The 22503-nt window shown below is 43.1% G+C and overlaps 1 pseudogene; it reads right to left on the bottom strand.

Annotated features, from left to right (window-relative positions):
• Positions 1-2245: 2245 nt before the first annotated feature.
• Positions 2246-22240, bottom strand: LOC129137325 (ribosome biogenesis protein BMS1 homolog; annotated as a pseudogene).
• Positions 22241-22503: the final 263 nt, after the last annotated feature.

Below are 22503 nucleotides of genomic sequence, written 5' to 3'. Positions count from 1 at the left end.
CTTGACTGTATTTTACTAACCTGGCCAGGTGGAACCTTCAACAATAAAAATTCTACATAGAAAATGCTATTTATTGTTTCTTTCAGACATTAGAGATTCCTTAACTTTAGTTTTAAATAATCTTGATATACTAACTTTTTATTTCCCTTGTTCTCCAAATATGATAAACCAAGATTTTTAATATTAACAGGTATGACTTCTGCCTACATACATTGTCTTTGGAAAAGGCAATTATCTGCAACTGTAATTAAACATTCTTTTATTTCCCCCATTGCTAAACAATTTCACTCTTCTGGCTAAAATATAAAACCATACAATTATAAATACTTATTTGCAAGGCTTCTCTTTGAACAAATTTGCTTGTTGTATAAGACACTTGCTGATCACCTTGTAAGCTACTTAAAACATGGTATGACTTAGAGTGCCTTGTATATTTTAGTTGAATTATAGTTTTGCATTTTAAAATATATCAATTATGCTATATAACAAATTAGTTTTAAATTATAATTGTTATGGGCTTACTATGTGTCAGTCCCCAGGCCTATCAGCATACTGGATGATCAAATTCACAATCGCTCTTGAGGAATAGAGGAAAATGTACACCCAGAGTTGCTCAGAGAGGTCTGGGCATGTTCCAATTGTCACTTCCCAGGTGGACCCAGCCCTGACAGGATCTTCACATCCTCTTCCCTTCTTATGGAGATATAAAGCTGAGCACCTGTCTGCTGACAACTTTAGGTTTTTAGAGAGCCTCCCAGACTAGGCCAACTGCTCATAATCCTGCCGACCCTCTTTGGCCCCTATGATGTTGTAAAGGCAATGTGGTACTCCTATCAGCAGCACACATACTGTAACTGGTACAACACAGAGGTCACCATGGGCCCCATGCACAGATGACACACAAATTCATGAAGTGTTCTACATACACACACACACATATATATATGTATATATATATATATATATATATATATATATATATATATATATATAAATTTTTTTTTTTTTTGAAACAGGGTCTTGCCCTGTCGCCCAGGCTGGAGTGCAGTGGTGCTATCATGGCTCACTGCAGCCTCAACTTCCTGAACTCAAGTGATCCTCCTACCTCAGCCTCCCAAGCAGCTGGAACTACAGGTATGCACCACCACACCAGGTGAATTTTTTATTTTTTGTAGAGATGAGGTTTTGCCATGTTGCCCAAGTTGGTCTCAAATTCCTGGGCTCAAGTGATCCTCCTGCCTTAGCATCCCAAAGTGCGGGGATTACAGGCGTGAGTCACTGTGCCCAGCTGCATTCCATATTTCTACACACCCATGCATACCTGGAGGAGTATACTTGGGGAAAGTAAAGCTGAGGAAAGGTGAATAAAATCAGTGGGCTGTATTGATGTCAACATCCTGATTGTGATATGTGTGAAACATTACCACTGAAAGAAATTGGGCAAAACATAAAACTATATGTGAATCTATGATTCCATCGTATAGGATTAGATTCCCCATAACTATATCAACATACAATCATAAAATACATATATCGCCTATGTAATAGTATGATTACATCAATATAATGTTTAATTTAAAAAAAGGCAATGTAGCTAGGCAGGTATAACGCATGAGCATAATATGGGAAGCCTATCTCACTGATACATACAATTTCCTTGGTCTCTGCACATGAGACAACAATCTCCTAAGTCTAAAGCTTTAAAAAAGTACTTACTGTTACCTTGTCACTATACTAATGTGCAGAACATATGACATAAGATAGAAAATGTCCACGAGGGCCAGTGATCAAAGGAGCCCATAGATCCCAGGTGCATAGTAGGCTGTACCATCTAGGTTTGTGTGTCACTCAAACAAAAAACACAACAAAAACACTACACACTCTTCTCTAAAATTTTGCATGAGAGCTGAGGGTTCAAGTGAATATTTCTTTCTCTTCTGGAGGACTCTTCATGAAGGTGGTAGCATAAATAATTATCCACAAAGAATTGTCAGGCATTCACCCCTAATGAAAACTACTAAGCCAAAACTAACAAAAAAATATTTTAATGGTATTTTTGCAGGACAAAATAATTAAACTGAGGTAGGCAGAGGAAAGTAAGAGAATCCACACAACCACAGCTTACATTACTTTAAATCTCGACAGCCCCAAGTGATGAGAATGAACCCAGTCCCAGTAGCCCAGGCTTCTCTGTTCCTCTTGCAGGCACAGTTTGTGTAGAGACATCTCTTGAGTTCTTGCCCACTGACTTGTCATTCACAGGCATTCAAACTGTGATGTTTGAAAATGTCCACCTCTGCAGATCCAGGGACAGTCCCTCCAGTCCAAAGGCTCATTGCAACTGGCCCTCAGCCCCCTTCAAACTGGACTTCTGGTTTCTTCTTTCCTTCTGCCCCTGAATTTGGAAGAGCTTCTTCCTGAGGTCCTTCTGCCACTTCAGCTTCTCCTCCTCCTCCTTCTGCTTGGCTCTGAAGTGCTCTTTATTGTGCAGGTGTCACTGGTCCTTGGCCTTCATCTTCTGACTGTGCACCATACTCAGAGCATCCAGCAGTGTGAGGATCTGACAAGGAAAAAAGCTGGTGAGTATCAGAATGCTCTCAGCCACCACACACTCACATCCTAAGCACTAAGACTAGAGGCAACCCACGATCCAAATGAATATTAACCGCATGAAAATGCATCCTGTGCTAGGAAGTCATTGTTGGCATGGAGACACAAGTGTGATCGCATTTTACCTTTACTACCTCTGTTCATCATTCTGTGGACACCGTGTGCAGCTAACCAAGACAGAAGGGTTCCCCAGTCATGTGCCTGTTATCCCCCATCAAAAGAAAAGGGCAGAGCAGGACCATGCAAAGGAAGGGAAATTGACTCCAGTTCTTCCTCTGACTTTAGTTCCAGTACCCTGAATAACTGAGACTGCAGTAGAAACAGGAAGTGTGCTACTGAGAGTGTTCTTTTCCTATCTAAATGCAGTGTGCAGTACGGCACGGGCGACAGTACCTTTCTTTCATGAGGCTCACGCATGACGGCCCGTCTCTGCCTGTCCTTTGCTTGGGTCTTGGGTTTGTTTTTTGTTTTTTCTTTTTTCTTTTTTTTTGAGACAGAGTTTTGCACTGTCGCACAGGCTGGAGTGCAGTGGCCCGATCTCAGTTCACTGCAAGCTCCGCCTCCCAGGTTCATGCCATTTTCCTGCCTCGGCCTCCCAAGTAGCTGGGACTACAGGCGCCCGCCACAACGCCTGGCTAATTTTTTGTATTTTTAGTAGAGACAGGGTTTCACCATGTTAGCCAGGATGGTCTCTATCTCCTGACCTCGTGATCCGCCCGCCTCAGCCTCCCAAAGTACTGGGATTACAGGCGTGAGCCACCGCGCCTGGCCTTGGGCTTGTTCTTAAATGGCAGGGCCTTCTGCAAGGCTTTTGGAATGTGCAGTGAATTAAAATGTTTCTTTTGCCTCAGGATTGGCTGAAAAGAAAAATAAAGACTGTGACATATTCAAATTATGATCAATGTGCATTTAAAACTTCTGCATAAAATCTTCTCATTGGGTTGACTTTTCCACACGATCAGTAACACCAGAGTCTGCTGGCCCTGAGAAATCAGGACTCAATCATCCGCCAAGTATGAACTGCCTCAGTGGACACCCAAATTCTCACCAAACAGTAAACAGAGGTACAGAGAGCTTATACTTACAACTCTCTCCCCAAAACCCACTGTGCCTATTTCTATGGTATAGAACTATGAGGTCTCAACAGAACAGATGAATAGATCCCAGTTTCTTTTCATGGAAATTTCAGGCCTTGTCTTTGGGCCACTAAGGTGCTTATTTCTCAGACTAACAAAAATGATCTAGCTTTTTGTCTTGAATACCAACCACTCTGGATTTTTTTTTTTTTTTTTGAGATGGAGTCTCGCCCTGTCACCCAGGCTAGAGTGCAGTGGTGCGATCTTGACTGACACAACCTCCACCTCCCAGGTTCAAGCAATTCTCCTGTCTCAGCCTCCCAAGTATCTGGGACTACAGGCACACACCACCACGCCCGGCTAATTTTTGTATTTTCGGTAGAGATGGGGTTTCACCATGTTGGTCATGCTGGTCTTGAACTCCTGACCTCAGGTGATCCACCTGCCTTGGCCTCCCAAAGTGCTAGGATTACAGGCATGAGCCACCATGCCCGGCCCACTCTGGATTTAAGGACAGTTCTTCCTTCAATCAGCAGCCAAAGAGTCCTGATTCCTGATTCTAATTAAGAAGTTTAAGTTGGTATTCTATTTCTGATGGAAGGATGGCTAAAAGAAGGGAGACTCAAACAACAGATGAAGGCAAAATACTCTGTACTAAATTTTCAACGTAATCTTAAATTCTATGTTTAATTGAGATGACCCAAATTCTTTTTTTTTTTTTTTTTTTGATATGGAGTCTTGCTCTGTTGCCCAGGCTAAAGTGCAGTGGCATGATCTCAGCTCACTGCAAACTCCGCCTCCCGGGTTCACACCATTCTCCTGCCTCAGCCTCCCAAGTAGCAGGGACTACAGATGCCCGCCACCACACCTGGCTATTTTTTTGTATTTTTAGCGGAAATGGAGATGACCCAAATTCTTAACTGCCTCATAAATACTGTTAATATATTGAAAGTTTTGCCCTAGGCTTTTATTAAAGTCAACTATATAGAAAAAGTTTCTCTTATCTTGAAATGTATTATTAAAGACATCATCCCTAATAATATTCCATATTCTCTGTTTAGGAACCCCAGTTGTTTTCAAATTCAAGAATTCAGAGAAATCTACTTGTTACAAAAGAGTAGAATGGATAATGGGCACCACATCCTAAAGTGTATTTTAATAAAAATTCATGTAAGATGGTTCAAAATTTCATTAACTACTTTATATAAAAAGAAATGCCTGGGAGACTTCTGTTTCTAGCAGAGTGGCAGACTGATGCCTTGAACAACCCTCTTATTACAAAACTGAATACTCCACATGAAAACAAATCTTTTCAAATGCATTGTTAAGCTGTGAAGAGAAAAACAAAAGTTCTAAGAAACCAAAATCTAAATGAAAACACAAGTCCAGGCAGGCACTGAAAACTTAAAAAAAAAAAAAAAAACTCAAGAGGCCAATTGTTGGCAAGCATGTGGAACAGCAGGAACTCTTTAAGCTGCTGCTGGTGGTGGAAGCCAAGCCACTGTGCTCCCAGAACACGACACAGAAGCCTCCACACTGAAGCAGAGCACAGGTGCCCTGGAGTCTCCACCCCACCCAGGGATCCCCCAGCAGAAGTGCTTGTGCCCCTGCATACCTGCAAGTCCCATATCCAGACCTAGTGTTCAGGGCCGTGGGATAACAGCCAAAAATAGGAAATCATTTTACTCATCAATGGAAAAATGGTGACACAGTCATATAATGGAACTCAACAATGACGATAAATCAGTATCTGCCATAGACAAGAACATGGATGTATTCTGTAATACTGAACCAAAGAAGCCAGGCTAAATAGAATGTGCTGTATTTTATAGAAGTTAAAACCAGGCAGAACAAATCTACATCAGGAACTGGGAAAGTAGCTATTTTGTGGGTTGGGGCAGCAGTGCCTGGGAGAGGCCACAGGTCAAGGCTACTGCTTGGTCCAGGGCGTGGCAGCCTGGTGTGCTATAGTTCATCTAGATGCACACTTATGATTTGGGCACTCTTCTGTATGGACATTAACATTTCAATAAAAAGCTTATTAAAACATTAAAACTTTCAGAAAAATCCACATTGCTTCAGTAGAAATTAGCACATTAACGTTTAAAAAATACATGTATACAGTGGGGGAAAAAATAGTTCAAAAGAGTACCCAGTGAAAAGTTTAAGAGGGAGTGACGCCAGCAAGGGGCTGATCAATAGCCCCTTGCACTCATCTCCTGACGAAGACAGCCAAAGCAGCAAACAACTATATTTTGATGAAAGTCACTAAAAGAGAGCCCCAGAGTGCAACAAGGAGTAGCAGAAATCCAGTAGAGCACAGAAAACCAGGATGGTCACATAAAGGAGGGAAGGAAACATCTGGCCCCCACCACCCATTCCCCCAGAGGGATCAGCCTGAAGCAGAGGGGATGTCTCCTTGCAGGGATAAGGAAGCAAGAGGGGCCCAGTAGCCCCAGCACTCCCCTCAGAGAAGGAACTGATGTTGTGCCCCTCCCCCATGGACCAGCTGCTGCTGCAACGTGCCCTCCTGGACCTGGACCACTTCGGGAGCATGTCCCACCCAGGGTGAGCAGCCACCGAACCCTTCTTCCATCCTCAGGCTTTGTTGCTCTATATCACACCCACCTAGTGGCCCACCACCCCCGAGCCGCTGTTACACTGTCTTAGGCCATTTAGTGTGGCTGTAACCGAATACTTGAGACTCGGGGTAACTTATTTTATAAAAAAGGTTTATTTGGCTCACCCTGCTTGTGTCTGAAAAGTCCGAGATCGGGCAGCACAACTGGTGAGGGTCTTGTGCTGCTTCATCTCATGGGGAAAGTGGAAGGCAAAACAGGTGTATGCAAGGGGCTCACATGGCAAGAGAGGAAACACGAGAGTCTAGGAAGCTGAACTCACTCTGATAACAATCCACTCCTGGTAACTAATCCAGTCCCATGAAAAGGCATTAATCTATTCATAAAGGATCTGCCCTGTGACCCAAATACCTCCCACTAGGCCCCACCTCCCACACCACCACATTTGGAATCAAATTTCAAATGGATGAAATTTCAAATGGCTGGTGGGAACAAATGATGTCCACATCACAGCATACACCGCACCTGCGGGGCCACACTGCTGTGCCCCTCCCCTCCCAGCTGCCATTGTGCCCTGCCCCTTGGAGCCTGAACTGACTTGGTGCCCTGCTTTCCAGGGAATCAGTGCCTTGGCCAGTCTGAGCAGTCACACCCCCCACTGCACGAGAGCTGAAGCACTGCCCTGCTTCACAGGGAATCAGTGTCTTGGCTGAGCTGAGCAGCCACACCTGCCAGGGATGAGTCAATATGGCACCCCCATATCCCGGGAAAACAGCATTGGCTGAACTGGGGTACCTTGCCCTTCAGGACAAACAACTGTGGAACCCTGCTTCCTTGGAACTGGACTAGCCCTGGAGAATCTGAGTTGCCCAGGCACCTGCCTCCCCAGGGAGAGAAGTAGTTGCTGCACTGGTCCCTGCCCCCGAGGGCCCAAGCCACAGTAGTGCTCCACCATTCTGGGGTCCTTGTTGATGCTGCACCTGGCCTCACAGAGACTGAGATGCTGCTGTGTCCCACCACTGCAGGGTCCAGAGTCACTATCATGTCACTCCCATGTCCAGAGTCACTCCCATCTCCTGGAGTTTACTTCTTAAACTCTTCGCAAAAACAGAGTGAGAGGAAATAATTCCAAACACATTTTACCAGGCCAGTATCACCTTAATACCTAAGCCAAACCAAAACACACACACACACACCAAACAAACAAACCAAAACTACAGGTGAACTTCTCCAATAAATTAAACACTGATGCAAACATCCTAAAAAAATTTTAGCAAATAGAATTCAACAACACATTGAAAACATTATACATCGTGTTTAAGTGGGATTTACCCCTGGCATGCAAGGCTGGTTAAAAATATGTAAATCAATCAATGTGATATATCACATTAACAAAATGAAAGATAAAACGACATGGTCACCTCAATTGATGCAGTAAAAGCATTTAACAAAGTTTAGCAACATTTCTTGATAAAACCTCTTAATAGTTTATGTATAGAAGGAAAGTTCCTCAACATAATAAAGACCATTTATGAAAAACCCACAGTCTAATCATAGTTAGTGGGGAACAACTAAAGCTTTTCCACTAAGATTGAGTACAAGATAGGGATGGCCAGCCTCATCACTTTTATTCAATAGAGTACTTGCAAGAGCAATCAGATGAGAAAAAAAAGGCAACTAAGTTAAAGAAGTAAAATTATCTCTATTTGCAGATGACAAGAACCTTTATGTAAAAAACTCCAAAGATTCCACAAAAAACTGTGAGAACTACTAAATCAATTCAGTTAAGCTGCAAGGTATAAACTCAACGTATAAAAATCAGTTGCATTTCTATATACAAATAACCTGGCTGACAAAGCAATCAAGAAAATAATCTCATTTACGATAGCATCAAAGAAAAACAAAAACTTAGGAATAAATTTAACCAAGAAGGTGAGAGATGTGTACACTTGAAAACCATAAAACATTGATGAAAGAAATTTAGACATGAACAAACGGAAAGACATCCTATGTTTATGGATCAGAAGAATTAATATTGTTAAAATGTGCACACTACCCAAAGCAAATATACAGATTTAACACAATCCTCATCAAAGTTCTGACGGTATTCTTCACAGAACAGAATAAAACAATCCTGGCCAGGCACAGTGGCTCACGCCTGTAATTCCAGCACTTTGGGAGACTGCAGGTGGGCAGAACACAAGGTCAGGAGTTGGAGACCAGCCTGGCCAACATAGTGAAACCCTGTCTCTACTAAAACTACAAAAATTGGCCGGGCATAGTGGCATGTGCCTGTAGTCCCAGCTACCTGGGAGGCTGAGGCAGAAGAATTGCTTGAATCCAGGAGGCAGAGGTTTCAGTGAGCCGAGATTATACCACTGCACTCCAGCTTGGGCGACAGAGTGAGACTTCGCCTCAAAAAAAAAGAAAAGAAAAGAAAAGAAAAAACAATCCTGAAACTCATATGGAACCACAAAAAACCCCAAACAGCCAACAGATTACTGTGAAAGAAAAAGTTGGAGGCATCACACCTCTTGATTTAAAATTGTATTACAAAGCTATAGTAATCAAAACAGTATGGTGCTGGCATAAAAACAAAAAGATAGACAAATGGAACAGAACAGAGACCTTTGAAATAAATCCAAACATATACTGTCAACTAATTTTTGACAAGGGCAAACAAGACAACACAATGGTAAAAAAAGATAGTCTCTTCAATAATAGGATTTTCACATGCAAAAGAATAAAATTGGACCCTGATCATACACCATACACAAAAATCAACTCAAAACAGATACAAGACCAAAGACCCAAATAAGACCTGAAACCATAAAACTCCTAGAAGAAAACATAGGGGGAAAGCCTCTTGACATTGGCCTTAGCAATAATTTTTTGGATATTGCACCACAAGCCAGGCTACAAATGTAAACATAAACAAGAAGGACTGCATCAAACTAAAAAGCTTCTGCACAGCAAAGGCACAACCAACAAAATGAAAGGGGAACCTACAGACTGGAAGAAATATTTGCAAACCACATATCTGATAAAGTGTTAATATCCAAAAATTAGTAAAGAACTCTTACAACTTAATAGCAGAAAAACAAACCAGTTGAAAAATGGGCCAAATAGGAAATGACCAATAGGAAATGGGGAGATGTACATTAAAATAATACAAAGTAGCAGGCATGTAGGATGAACAAGTTAGAGATCTAGTGTACATCATGAGGGCTACAGTTAATAAAAATATATTGTCTTTGGGATGTTTGTTAAATAAGTAGATTTTAGCTGTTCCTGTCACACAAACAAAAATCTAACTATGTGAGATGTTAGCTATGTTAATTTGCTTCACTACAGTAACCAGTTTACTATCTATATGTATCCTTCAAGATCATATTGTCAACCTCAAATATATAAAATAAAATTTATTTTAAAAAAGAAAAGTTTGTCTTCAATCCAGAAAGAACCACTATTACCATTTTTTGGTGTTCCATTCCAAAATATCCCACAAATATACAATTGTTCAATCAAATTTAACGTTAGACTTTATACTTGAATATTCAAAGTACATAAGAAATTATAGAAAAGTGTCTGTGTGACTCCCTGTCTGTAGAGCACAGGCTTCATCTCCACTAACACACACACGGCCAGTACCTTATACAGAGAGTCCTTGTTTGCCTTTAGTCTGACACCATGGGCGAGCCTGAGTTGGCCCGTGGTCCACATTCCTGACCAGGTGTCTTTCTCACCCACTGGTTTCAACAAAGATGTTACTGGGTTATAGAAGGCTGGGATGGAAACAGGATACCAAGTTCGCATGAAGACAATATCTGAAAAGAGGTAATTTACTTTAACATTTTCAAAAGAAGATTCATATCCATATTGTGAAGAAACAAAGAACAAAACCTTCACTCCAAACTTCTCTACCTGGCTGCAAAGTATTTGAAGGGAAAGCTCGCTAAGGAAACTATTCTCATAGATCACAGAACTGTTACTGGGTGTGGCCAGGGGACTGCAGACACAAAGCGAATGGGCACACCGCATAAGACTGGGAGATCTAAGGCTGGAGCTGCTCAACTCTCTGGAGACCTGACTCCAGCCTCTCGTCACACTGGCTAGAAGTCAAGCATGAATGGTAATACCCTGCCCTGAACACTACTTAAGACACTCACCGCTCATCATCAGCTTATCCTCAAAGCTGGCCCGGAAAGCTCCTTCTGGAGCTCAGAGTGCTTTCTTGATCTGCCCCCTTATCCCACTGACAGTTTGAATCACAGCACCTTCAAATTTGGCCACTTCCAAGGCAGAATTAAATATTCCCTACAGGTATAGCAAGATAAAAACACACACACACAAAATCATATACTTTATGCTTTACTTCTTACTTCAAACATACATCCTTGATTAAAGAACAAAAACAACTCACTGAAGGGTGATAAAATAATCAAAATGTATTTGCCCCTGAAAGTGGAATTACTACCTCAAAAAGAATACAACTCTTTCATTTTCCCCAAAATAATCATGTGAGTTCATGGGCATGCTCATCACCTGCTGTCTGTGTGGAAGAGAAGATCGAAGAGGGATTTACTGGACTGAACTGGCCTAGGAAGCCTTTGCTGGCATCTCTCAGACTGGACTGCAGCCCAGATCCTTTTACTTAGATGCATGCACTTAGAACATGAAAACAGTAAGATAAACGCCAGTGGTATTATTACTTTATATTCCAAGAACATTTTAAGACTTCCTAACTCTGTGTTTTCAATAGAAACATCCCCACTAATGAAATTGTCAATAAATGTGCTCAAACCACCCTCCCCAAATACTGAAAAACAGTACATCCATTTCTCTGTACCCTTGCCAAGTTGTCTGCAAATGCTTTGTCAATTTTTCTACTGAGTTAGACAAACTTGTGATTTTTTTCCCTTTCTTAACACAAATTTAAAAAGTAGGAAACAAAACCTAGCGGATAAAATGACATATTTTCAATATGAGTTCTGTGGCAGTCTCACATGGAAGTCAGGAGTAACAGCCTCAATTCCTAAATAGCTGTTTACCTCTGCTTTTTTGAGCATATTTAAGTAATACAGAATATAAAGGAGCAAACAAAATATGAAGTTTATAAAAGATTTCAAACACTTTTCTAAAAATATGAGGCCCATATTTTAGACGTATTTCATTCCTTTTCTCAAACAATATGGACATGTATAAATATGAGAATATATAGATATACAGACCTTAATAAATGAAGTGTTCTTGAAAATTTTATATGGAAAACCAGTTAGCTTTAATTTCTTCAAAATTTTTATGGATTTATCCAGATCAAGGACAACTCCTGTGGCAGCTATCCGAAAATCAGGCTAACAGGAACCCCAAAATTTGAAAATAGGAAAAATATTAGCAAGAGAAAAACTTCAATTCTATGTGACACAATAAATTACCAAAGTGAATTTTACTTAAAAATAGCTAAGAAAAACAAGAGAGACCATCTGAACTTGCAACCCAGTGGTTTGACAAAAGCAATCCAAAACTTTAAAGTTGGTAAGCCAAACTAACAAGGGTGACTTGAGGCCGGGCACAGTGGCTCATACCTGTAATCCCAGCACTTTGGGAGGCCAAGGCAGGTGGATCACCTGAGGTCAGAAGGTTGAAACCAGTCTGGCCAACATGGCTAAATCTCGTCTCTACTAAAAATACAAAAATTAGCTCAGCATGGTGGTGCACACCTGTAATTCCAGCTACTCGGGAGGCTGAGGCAGGAGAACCACTTAAACCCAGGAGGCAGAGGTTGCAGTGAGCCAAGATCGTGCCACTGCACTCCAGCCTGGATGACAGAGTGAGACTCTCTCTCAAAAAAAAAAAAAAAAAAGGCTACTTGAGTACTTTCCTGAGAGTGATTTCAGAGGAATGTAATTTTACTATACTGATATATTTGGAATGAAATGGAAAAGAAAAATACAGTTGCAATGTTTAGGAAACTAAAATTTGGACCTCCAGGGAAGATTCCATCTGCTCATTATTCTGCTTCCTTCTCTGTTAAATGGGACCAGTAAACCCTGCCCTGCCTGACTGGTCAAATGAAAATGGAGTGAACAGACTGCTACCCCAGCACAGCTGCAGGGAGTCTTGTATCTGGGTGGTCTCTGATGGCTCCTCACAACCTCATATAGTGCTTAGCACATGGTGAGCACTGCTCAAGTACCTCCTTAGATAAATAAATGCAAAAGATGCACAAAAATAGGAAATGTACCATTATAATTCTTCCACCTCCCCTCCTCTAATCCCACACCCTACTGAAAAGGATGTACAAAGATTAAAAGCAAAGGGAAATTTAGTTTATATTAATAAAAATGTGTAATTTTCAACTTAAAGTCTCATGTACATAATAACCCACATTCAGCATATATTTCTCAAACTAATCTGTAAAAGAAATCATCCAAGATAGTTACCATTATGCCACTGACAGACTGTATTGCCAAGAAACCAGTTCCCTGTGGAATGATAGGGTCTTAAAGGAAAAGGAAAAAAAGAAATATAGCAAACCACAAATTTTAGATTCTAGTTTAACATACTGGATATGGACATTTAGATTTGGATATAGATTTATATATATACTCCAAACCACCTCCCTGCTCCCAGAAAAGAGAAAAATCTTAGGAGTGGAATTTTATGAAAGGAAAAGCACAAAGCTAAAATAACACAGCCTGTAAGGTTTAATCTCGGCAATAGGCAAGTTATTGTAATCATATTTTACCCCAAAAGGCTACTCCGCAATGCATGTGCTGTGGGGTATACTTTAGAAGCCTTTGTCTTGCATTATGGTCTTCGATATAATAGAGCGGGATGGTCTGAAACCTCCTCCACCCTACAGAAAATATGATTGGATCTCGGGACTTGAGGATTTTCTTATACCAGTGATGTTTCTTCAGACGCATCTGAGGGGGATGAGTGTGTAAGATGATTGATGGAGGGGAAATCCACAGAGCCTCAGGCACCAAATATGCAGCAAAGGGACCCACCTGCACGTATCCAACATTTCCCTCACTGTTGCCCAAGCCACCCAGGATAATGGGGTAATGGGGGTCAAAGTTCTGCACAAATTCAGAGGGAACATTTTCAATCTCAACGCGGACGTACATCCCAGGTCAAAAACCCTCATACTGAACTCTGGCTTCATCATCTTGATCTTCAAATTCTGTGCGATTCAGCTGTACATGACAGGGGGGAAAAAAAACCTGTATGCTGTTATCTGTAATAAACATAGGATTAACATGAACAAATGAGCAATTTCTAAGTAAAGGAACTGTGGACAGAATTATGTAGGCTTTATCCTATTAAAAATACTACACATTTGGCCGGGTACAGTGGCTCATGCCTGTAATCCCAGCACTTTGGGAGGCTGAGGCGGGCAGATCACATGAGGTCAGGAGTTTGAAACCAGCCTCGCCAACATGGTGAAACCCCATATCTACTAAAAATACCAAAATCAGCTGGGTGTGGTAGTGCGTGCCTGTAGTCCCAGCTACTCAGGAGGCAGAGGTGAGAGAATCGCTTGAACCTGGGAGATGGAGGTTGCAGTGAGTCAAGATCATGCCACTGCACTCCAGCCTGGGCAATAGAGCGAGATTCCATCTCAAAAAACAAAAAAACAAAAAAAACCTACACATTTTACCTCTACAGTCTGTTCAGAATATGTCTCAACCATTTTCTTCTCTCCTGCTACAAGGGACAGCAAATGTAGATAACTGTGGAGCCCTGTGTGCTCGAACACTGGAAACATCCCCAGTCCACACCTTCTTTCCTTCCTCTCCAAATAATTCTTTCACACTTTTCCCTTGTCTTCAAACACCCACCACCACCCTCACCTTCACTCAGCTGATGGCTGTTTCCTGATTCACTCCAAAACCAAAAGAACCTCTACGGTCAACCCTCTACCAGGGTTTCCTCCCATATCCAGCCTTATCAGAGCTCTGACCTGGCCCATAGAGGAGCTATGTGTGGCTATTTAAATTAAAATTAATTACAATTACATAATATTTAAAATGCAGTTCCTCAATCACACTAGTCACACTGGAAGTGGTCCATATCAACCTGCGGCCAGTGTTACATTATTGGGAAGCACAGACGTGCATCTCCATGATCACAGAAAGTTCTACAGGCAGCTCAGGCACAGATGATTTGTCCATGCCTCTACTCAGGGCCACACATCACTTGCTCACTAGACACCATCCACTCTTCCTGGACTTTATTCCAACAGCTCTTCCCTCTGTTCTCTCTCTTTTCTCAAAACCTTTTGATTCCACTTCTTCCACCAACAACTGCTTCATTTCTCTGCTTCTCTCTGCAGCAAAACCCCACAAAAGTTTTCTGCAGTTGCAGCCTCCAGTTCCTCTGCTCCCATTCTCCTACATCCATGAAAATTGGTGTTTGCCAAGATCGCTGAAGGCCTCCACGCTGAAGGACTCCTCCAGTGGTCAACTCTGCCTTCACCGTAGTTAACACAGCAGGGGATCTGAACGGTGCTTCGCCTCCGTGTACGACTGGACTCCTGCATGCCTGCATGGTCACACTGCTTCTCCCTCTCTCTCCTGGGCACTGCTCAGGCCTCACGGCCGCAATCACCCCATCTCGCCCATGCCAGTCTTGCTCCTCCCAGTCACTCTGCACTCACTCCCCGGCTACCTCACAGCGTTAAGTGGCATCTACATGCTGAGGGCTGTACATCTAAGTCCCTGACCAGACCTGTCTCTCCAGACTTGACACTCCGCTTGTCTGCATGATACCCAGCCGAACCAAACATCATCTTCCCAAAACTACATCTGCAGAGGGTTTCCTATCTAACCTGCAACAACCCATCCTTCCAGGAACTTCCAGTCGCCATCCTCATTTCCTCTCACACACCCCACATTCAGTCCACCAGGAAATCCTACTGACCCAGCTTCCAAATAAACTCTATCCGGGTTTGACTCTTTGTCTCATCTCCACTGCCAGCCCTCTGGTTTGTGCCACCGGACTGATCTCTACCAGACTGATCTCTTGGCAGAGTGATCTGATTACCTGAATGTCTCTCTTCTGCTCAAAACCCTCCAAGGACTCCCATTTCAGAGTGAAACATTCAGTCTTTTCCAACGGCTCACAAGGCTCTGAGTAGTTTTAAATTGTAAATGGTGTGAAGCAAAAACTTCAGTTAGCCTAGTCATGCCTTTCAAAGGTCAACACAGACTAGCAACCACTAAGCTAATGCTTAATCAGGAAACAGTACTTTGACTAGATGAAGACCTAGGATGAAACTCCATTTCACAAATCATATACCTAATCTGTTCCAGCTTACACAGGCACTCCTGGCCTCGCTAACAAGACACAACTCAGATGCTCACCATCAACTGTACACATGTTTCTGTGTCTGTCTCCTTCAGAGTGAGATCACTGCCTCCAACAACCTGCTCAGCACCCCCAGGCAGGAGGGCCACACCATCTCCCTTATCTCCGCATCTGACCTTATACTCCACATGTCCTTCTGAACTCTGACCAGGATGAGTTTTCAGATCACTTCCCCTGGGAACTCTGGTGTGTCCATAAGCCACACAGGCCACTGATCACCTGCCATTCAAATCAGGGAACAGCGATCAGAATAGGCAGCATTGGCTTGCACTGAAATGAACACACTGTCTCAGATCACTACATTGTAAAAGTCTCAAAAGTAGAGACCATGTTTCAGTCATTTCGGTTTCCTAATTCTTCTTACAAAATAGGTATGGATCTTTTTCTGGTGACCTTCTGACTATAGAAACAATGAGCTCACTGCATGAATAAACACACTCACATGCATCTACCCAGGAGTCCAAATGAAAGGCACAGAAGCAGGATAGGAAGCAGGGACCCAAAGAAAGTCAGGGATTCCTGCACTATGTGATAGTCTTGACAAGGGGCTGAGAGGAACTGAGGTTTCTCACCTGTGCTTGTTTCTGCATTTCTCCTTTAAGATCATCAAAATATGTGCTTTCTCCTTCATCATATTCCGCATCAAACATCTCCTTCAATTTTCTCTTCTTATCCAAATGCTTTTTCTTGGCACTTTTTTCTTTGTCGGGGTCAATTTCTTCCTTGTTTCTCTATATCTTCATTCTTAAATTTCCAGAAGAAAAAATTTTGTGTATGTTTATGAAGGTCTTTTCTTTAAACATTAGATTTTTTAAAGTTCTATTTAAACAAAAATCTTAGCAAAAATCTGTTATCATTATCAATAAAATGAAACAAACCACAACACAACCTTTGTCTCTGAATAACACAGTACTGCTACAGGAAATTGTTACATCTGCATTACAATTAGCTGCTATTCCTTAAGCTGGCTGGGAACACAAACTAGAATAAAAATAACAGACATGTCCCTCACCCAGATGCTCCCAGAACCTGTTCTAAAGAAATATTAGGGAGAACAGGGACTTCATTCTTTTAAATGACACTTAAATTTAAAAAGAGGAGAATGATGGCAATGGTTGAATGTAAGTCTGAGAAGCTAAGACTTCTGTGAGTGAAAAATCACAGTGGACTTGGCAAATGACTATGGCAAGAAACGGTAGTAACTGTCGTCCAAAACTTAACAAGTAAACAAGAAAGCTTCTCTTTGGTCCCCACATCCCCACCCTTTAGGAAGGAATCTATCCATCCAGTCTGCAATCTTCACACATCACAAGTAAGATTTGCATTTCCCAATGTGGGCCTCTCTCAGAACACAATGACCAAGAAAAGCCAGCTACGACAAAGTCATACCTGAGTATCGGGGCCCGATTTTCCCTTGTGCACGTCCCCTGTTTCCAAGTCTTCAAAGTCACCATAGAGCTACTCTGGGAAAAGAACACCCAAAGGCTGCTCTGTGAGCCAGGCATGCATGTGCTGCTGGCCCCACCCACAACAGGCCCACAATGCACTCCACGTTCCAAGCCTCATTCTCACTGTTCCCATCACTACACACACAGGCAAAAGTTTGCACTAGAGAATACTTCGTAAAACAGTTAGTATTTCATCATCTGTTTAGGTAAACTAAATGGACCCAATCCACATTTCCACACTTCATGTCAAAATCTCAATCTCAATTTTTCCAGTATAGATAATGGACACTCTTTTGTTTTTGTTTTTGTTTTTGTTTTTTAGGAGATGGAGTCTCACTCTGTCACTCAAGCTGGAGTGCAGTGGCACGAACTCAGCTCAATGCAACCTCTGCCTCCCAGGTTCAAGCAATTCTACTACCTTAGTCTCCCGAGTAGCTGGGATTATAGGCACCCGCCACCAGGCATGGCTAATTTTTGTATTTTTAGTAGAGAGGGGATTTCACCATATTGGCCAGGCTGGTCTCAAACTCCTGACCTCGTGATCTGCCCTCCTCAGCCTCCCAAAGTGCTGGGATTACAGGCATGAGCCACTGCACCCGGCCAATGGACACTCTTTATGAAAGACACAGAGGACTATCTGTGTCCCCCAAGCGAAAAATTCAAAGAGTGAATGGAAAAGTCCCACGCTGATAACCAGCATATATGAAAAGGAGTCTCAATGTAAGTTCAACATAACACAATCATGTAACGCACCTAGGGGAAATTTTAGATTATATAAAACATAGCATTGAGATTAAGAGTAGAGCCCCAAACCACACCAAACCCATGGGAAGAGCTTATTCACTCATTCATTCCTTCATTTGTTTTTGGAGCTCTGGGCTCAAGTATAGTTCCCACTCTTAAAAGAAATAGACAAGTAAGGCTGGGTGCAGTGGCTCACACCTGTAAACCCAGCACTTTGGGGGCCCGGGAGGCAGAGGTTGCAGTGAGCCATAATTGCATCACTGAACTCCAGCCTGGGTGACAGAGTGAGACCCTGTCTCAAAAAAAGGAAAACAAAAGAAAGAGGCAAGTTAAAACTCATTTGGGAGAGCAATGTTTAGAAAGCTATTAAAACATTTTCACATAAGGGCCAAAGAACCAGGTGGACGTTATAAAAGATAGGAAGCTCCTATTTGTAATAAAAGCAAAAAAGGATAAAATAGGAATAAACCTAACAAGAAGTGCACTGGAACTTTTTTTTTTTTTAAAAAGAAGAAAAGCTTTAATATGCTACCAAAGGACAAAAGGAATAGCATCACTACCAACACTCGTAAGTGCTCTCCACACTAGGCACTGCGTTAAGTACTTTCCTTGCCTTAACCACATTCTTCAACCCAAGGAAGTAGGTGTTGTAAATATTATTTACTGAATAATGATATGTCCTCATTTGAAAAGAAAGACTCGACATCACAAATACGCCAATTCTCCCTTTAGCACAGTTACAACCCAAAACCACCACTAAGGATTTCTGGTCTAGAGAAGATAACACATTATACCCTCCTAAGAAATGTAACCCAAACTCTAGAAATAACAGACAGGAGATGATCAATGGAGAATTCCGAAAGGTGGACAGAAAAAGGCTGCTGAGGGACTCTAGGACTAGGGAATGCATAGTGGCCAGGTGTCTCCCTGGACCTCATCCAATAGGAAGGTGACCCAGGCCCAGAGTTTCCCAACTCCTAACGTAGCAATAGAAGGCAACCCAGGCAGACTCAGTCCCCACAGATCAAAGGAGATCTTCCCCACAACAAGAAAACCAGCTCCACACACCAAGACAACCACTATTCCCCACCCATCTAGCTGCAGCAGGTGGCCCAGCCTAGGGCAGCTCCCCTGTTCCCTCAGGTGGGCAACAGCAGGGACTGGTGGGAGAATCCCAGTGATACATATAAGCCAAACAGACCAAAATAACACCATGAAGGCTCTGAAATTAAATTGCCATCGGAATCTCAGCCCACAAAGTAGACCAAGACCTACAGACTAAACCTAAACAGGAAGACTGCCTGCAAAAATAAAAAAATTACATAGGCAGATGTTGGAACCATCTGACTCATCACTTATAACAGTCAGTATAAACATGCTTCAACAAGCAACTACAAATCCTATGGCAACAATCAAAGAACTGAAAATGTCAGCAAAGAAACTGAAGAAGAATCAAATGGAAATTACAGAAATATGAAATACAGTAACAGAAATTTAAAAAAAATCTAACTGGATGGGCTCTATTGAGTAAAAGTGGAGACGACAGAGGAGAGAATCAGAGAAGCTGAAACCTGATCAACAGAATTCACCCAGCCTAAACAATAGATAGGAAATAAGCTGAAAACAAATGAACAGAGCTGCACGGACCTGTGGGATGATAACAAAAGACCCCGTATTTATGTTATCTGAGTCCCACAGGAGACCAGAGCTGCGAAAGCATGCAAATAACTAATTCCTGACACTTCCCACATTTGGTGAAAGATATAAACTTACAGATTCAAGAAGCTGAGCAAACCTCAAAGTATACCAAAAGAAAGCAACACGGATTATACTTTCAAAACTAAAAACAAAGACCAAAAATGGCAGAATGCCTGTAGGGACACACCAACTCAAATGCCATGGAGGCCAGAAGGAAGTGGCACAACATTTTCAAGTGCTTAAAAAAAACCAACCAAACAAAAAACCAACCAAACAAAAAAACTGTTGGCTGCAAATTCTATATCCCATGAAACTACCTGTCAGAAATGAAGAGAGAAATAAAGACATTCTGAGAGGAAGAGAATATAGGAATTTGTCACCGGTCAATTTAGAAATGCTAAAAAGTGGCTACAGAAATATGTTGTGTCATTTCCACAATACAAAAAATTAAAACAAAAAAATCAAAATAAAAAAATGGCTACAGAAAGTTCTCATGCAGAAGGGATGAATATGGGACTATGGGAGAAGGGACAAAGGAAAGACCAGAAATGTGGATACATACGCGAGACAATCCACAGTTCTTAAAATCACATTTGACGACTGAAACAAAAACTATACCACCACCTAATACTCAAGCCAGTGATTTATACAAGTGGAAAAGGTAAAGAGACATAAATGCAAGGCAGGTTTCCACACTTTGAAGTGGTAAATACTGGTACCAGTAGACTACTATATTACAACGCACATATTGTTAACATCCAGAGCAAACACTTTAAGACTATACAAAGAGATACACGCAACAACATTATACAGAAATAGATCAAGATGGAGGGAAAGAAAAAGGAAACAACAAAGCAAATAATAAAAACATCAGACATAAGCAATTATGTAACAATAAGCACCTTAAATGTAAATGGTCTAAATAAACCAAAAGACAGATTGATGGAGAGTCTATAATAAACACATGGTCCAACTAAATACTCTTCATAAGAAACTTCAAACTCACTTAAGGACCTAAGTAGGTTGAAAGTAAAAGAATGGAGAAAGATATCCTGTGAAATCATTAATTTTTTTAAGGAAGCAGGAGTGAATATATTAATATCTCATGAAGTAGACTTCAAGCAAAATAATTTACCAGAGCTGGAGAGGGTCTTGGCTGAATTTTAAGATCTAAAATTTCCTATGCTGTCTTGACATCTTTGAGCCTCACAGGGCCCCAAAGGCCTAGCCGTACGTTTTCCTATTTCTACCAGACACCCCCTACCCCGCCACCCAACAGGAAAGGCTCCCCACCTGGCTAGTTCTTTTATCAGCCAGAACAGTTGCACCTCAGCCTAAAAAGTTTCACTTCACCTGTCTGCCAGCCCATGAATTTATTCAAACAAGCCAATTGCATGCCCCCTCGGGAACCATTGGTCATTGTGTGCTCTTGTTACTACCAAGCCTGCCTGCTTCCTCAGCCCGCAGCCCTCACTCCGCTACACAGTGCGGTGCTCATCTGACCCTGTGTGGCATGCAGTGTCCTCCTCTGAGCTGTGGGTATATGTGACTAAAACACTGCTGTCAATCTCATCCATCCACGCCAGGTGTCGTGTTCAGCCATCTCCTACACTTTAGGGCAGGGACCCCTCCTTCACCAATGGGGTGAAAAGGAAGTGACCATAACAACTGCTTAATGACAAAAGGATTAACCCACCAAGAAGACATCTACTTCAACATCCTCCTCTTAGCAACTGTTAAAACTAGGCAGAGGCCGGGCACAGTGGCTCACGCCTGTAATACCAGAACTCTGGGAGGCAAAGACAAAGGATAGCTTGAGGCCAGGAGTTTGAGCCTGGGCAACATAGCAAGGCTTCTTCTCTCCAAAAAATTTTAAATTTAGCCAGGTGTGGCGGCACACACCTATAGTACCAGCTACTCAGGAGGTTAAGCCAGGGGAAGTACTTGAGCCTAGGAAGTCAAGGCTGCAGTGAGTCTTGTTCATGCCACCACACTCTAGTGTAAGTGACAGAGTGAAACTAGGCAGAAAAGGAGCAAGGATTTACAAAAGATCTGAACAGTTCAACCAGCAAAATCTGACATCCGTATAACACCCCACTCCCCAACAGCAAAACACACACATTTTTAAAGCCAATAGAAATCTACCAAGATGAAGTACATTTGGGGCAATAAAAGAAATCACAGCAAATCTCGCTGTGCGACCCTCGGCGCCAGCGCCGTGCGCCTCTCTGCGCCTTGTTTTCTCACCATGGGGAAGCATTTGTGGGCCTCTTGAGGGACTCCCTAGATGCTTCTACTCAGAGCCCCCAAAGCCGGCGAGCCTCCACTCCTCTGTCTGCAGCCTCCCCTGTCGGTTCTCGCTACCCAGGGTTCAGTGGCCTGGGGGCTGACGGAGGGGGTCGCCTCTGCCAAGGCCCCTTCCGGCGCCTCCCTGCCTCATCCAGCCCACCTCCCTCCCACGCTGGCTTACGCAAAGTGCTCTGGTCACCAGGAGCCCTTCCTGACCAGCCCCGGCCCCTCCTTGGCCTTCGCCCCACCTGGCCTCCCCTGGAGCCCTGACCTGGGTGCCGGGCCTGCTGGGTCCAGAGTCCAGAGCCCACCCCGCCCTGAACAACCCCGAGTCTCAGCCACCCTCAGTTCTTACCCTTTCACAGCTGGGGAGTGGAGCCTGGGCCTGCGCTGGCGCCGTGGGCCTCTCCGCGCCTGCGCCGGCGCCGTGGGCCTCTCCGCGCCTGCGCCGGCGCCGTGGGCCTCTCCGCGCCTGCGCCGGCGCCGTGGGCCTCTCCGCGCCTGCGCCGGCGCCGTGGGCCTCTCCGCGCCTGCGCCGGCGCCGTGGGCCTCTCCGCGCCTGCGCCCGCGCCGTGGGCCTCTCCGCGCCTGCGCCCGCGCCGTGGGCCTCTCCGCGCCTGCGCCCGCGCCGTGGGCCTCTCCGCGCCTGCGCCCGCGCCGTGGGCCTCTCCGCGCCTGCGCCCG

Source organism: Pan troglodytes, chromosome 18 (genome assembly GCF_028858775.2).
Source record: "Pan troglodytes isolate AG18354 chromosome 18, NHGRI_mPanTro3-v2.0_pri, whole genome shotgun sequence".
In the NCBI taxonomy this organism is placed as follows: domain Eukaryota; kingdom Metazoa; phylum Chordata; class Mammalia; order Primates; family Hominidae; genus Pan; species Pan troglodytes.
This window is presented reverse-complemented; position numbering and strand designations above follow the sequence as displayed.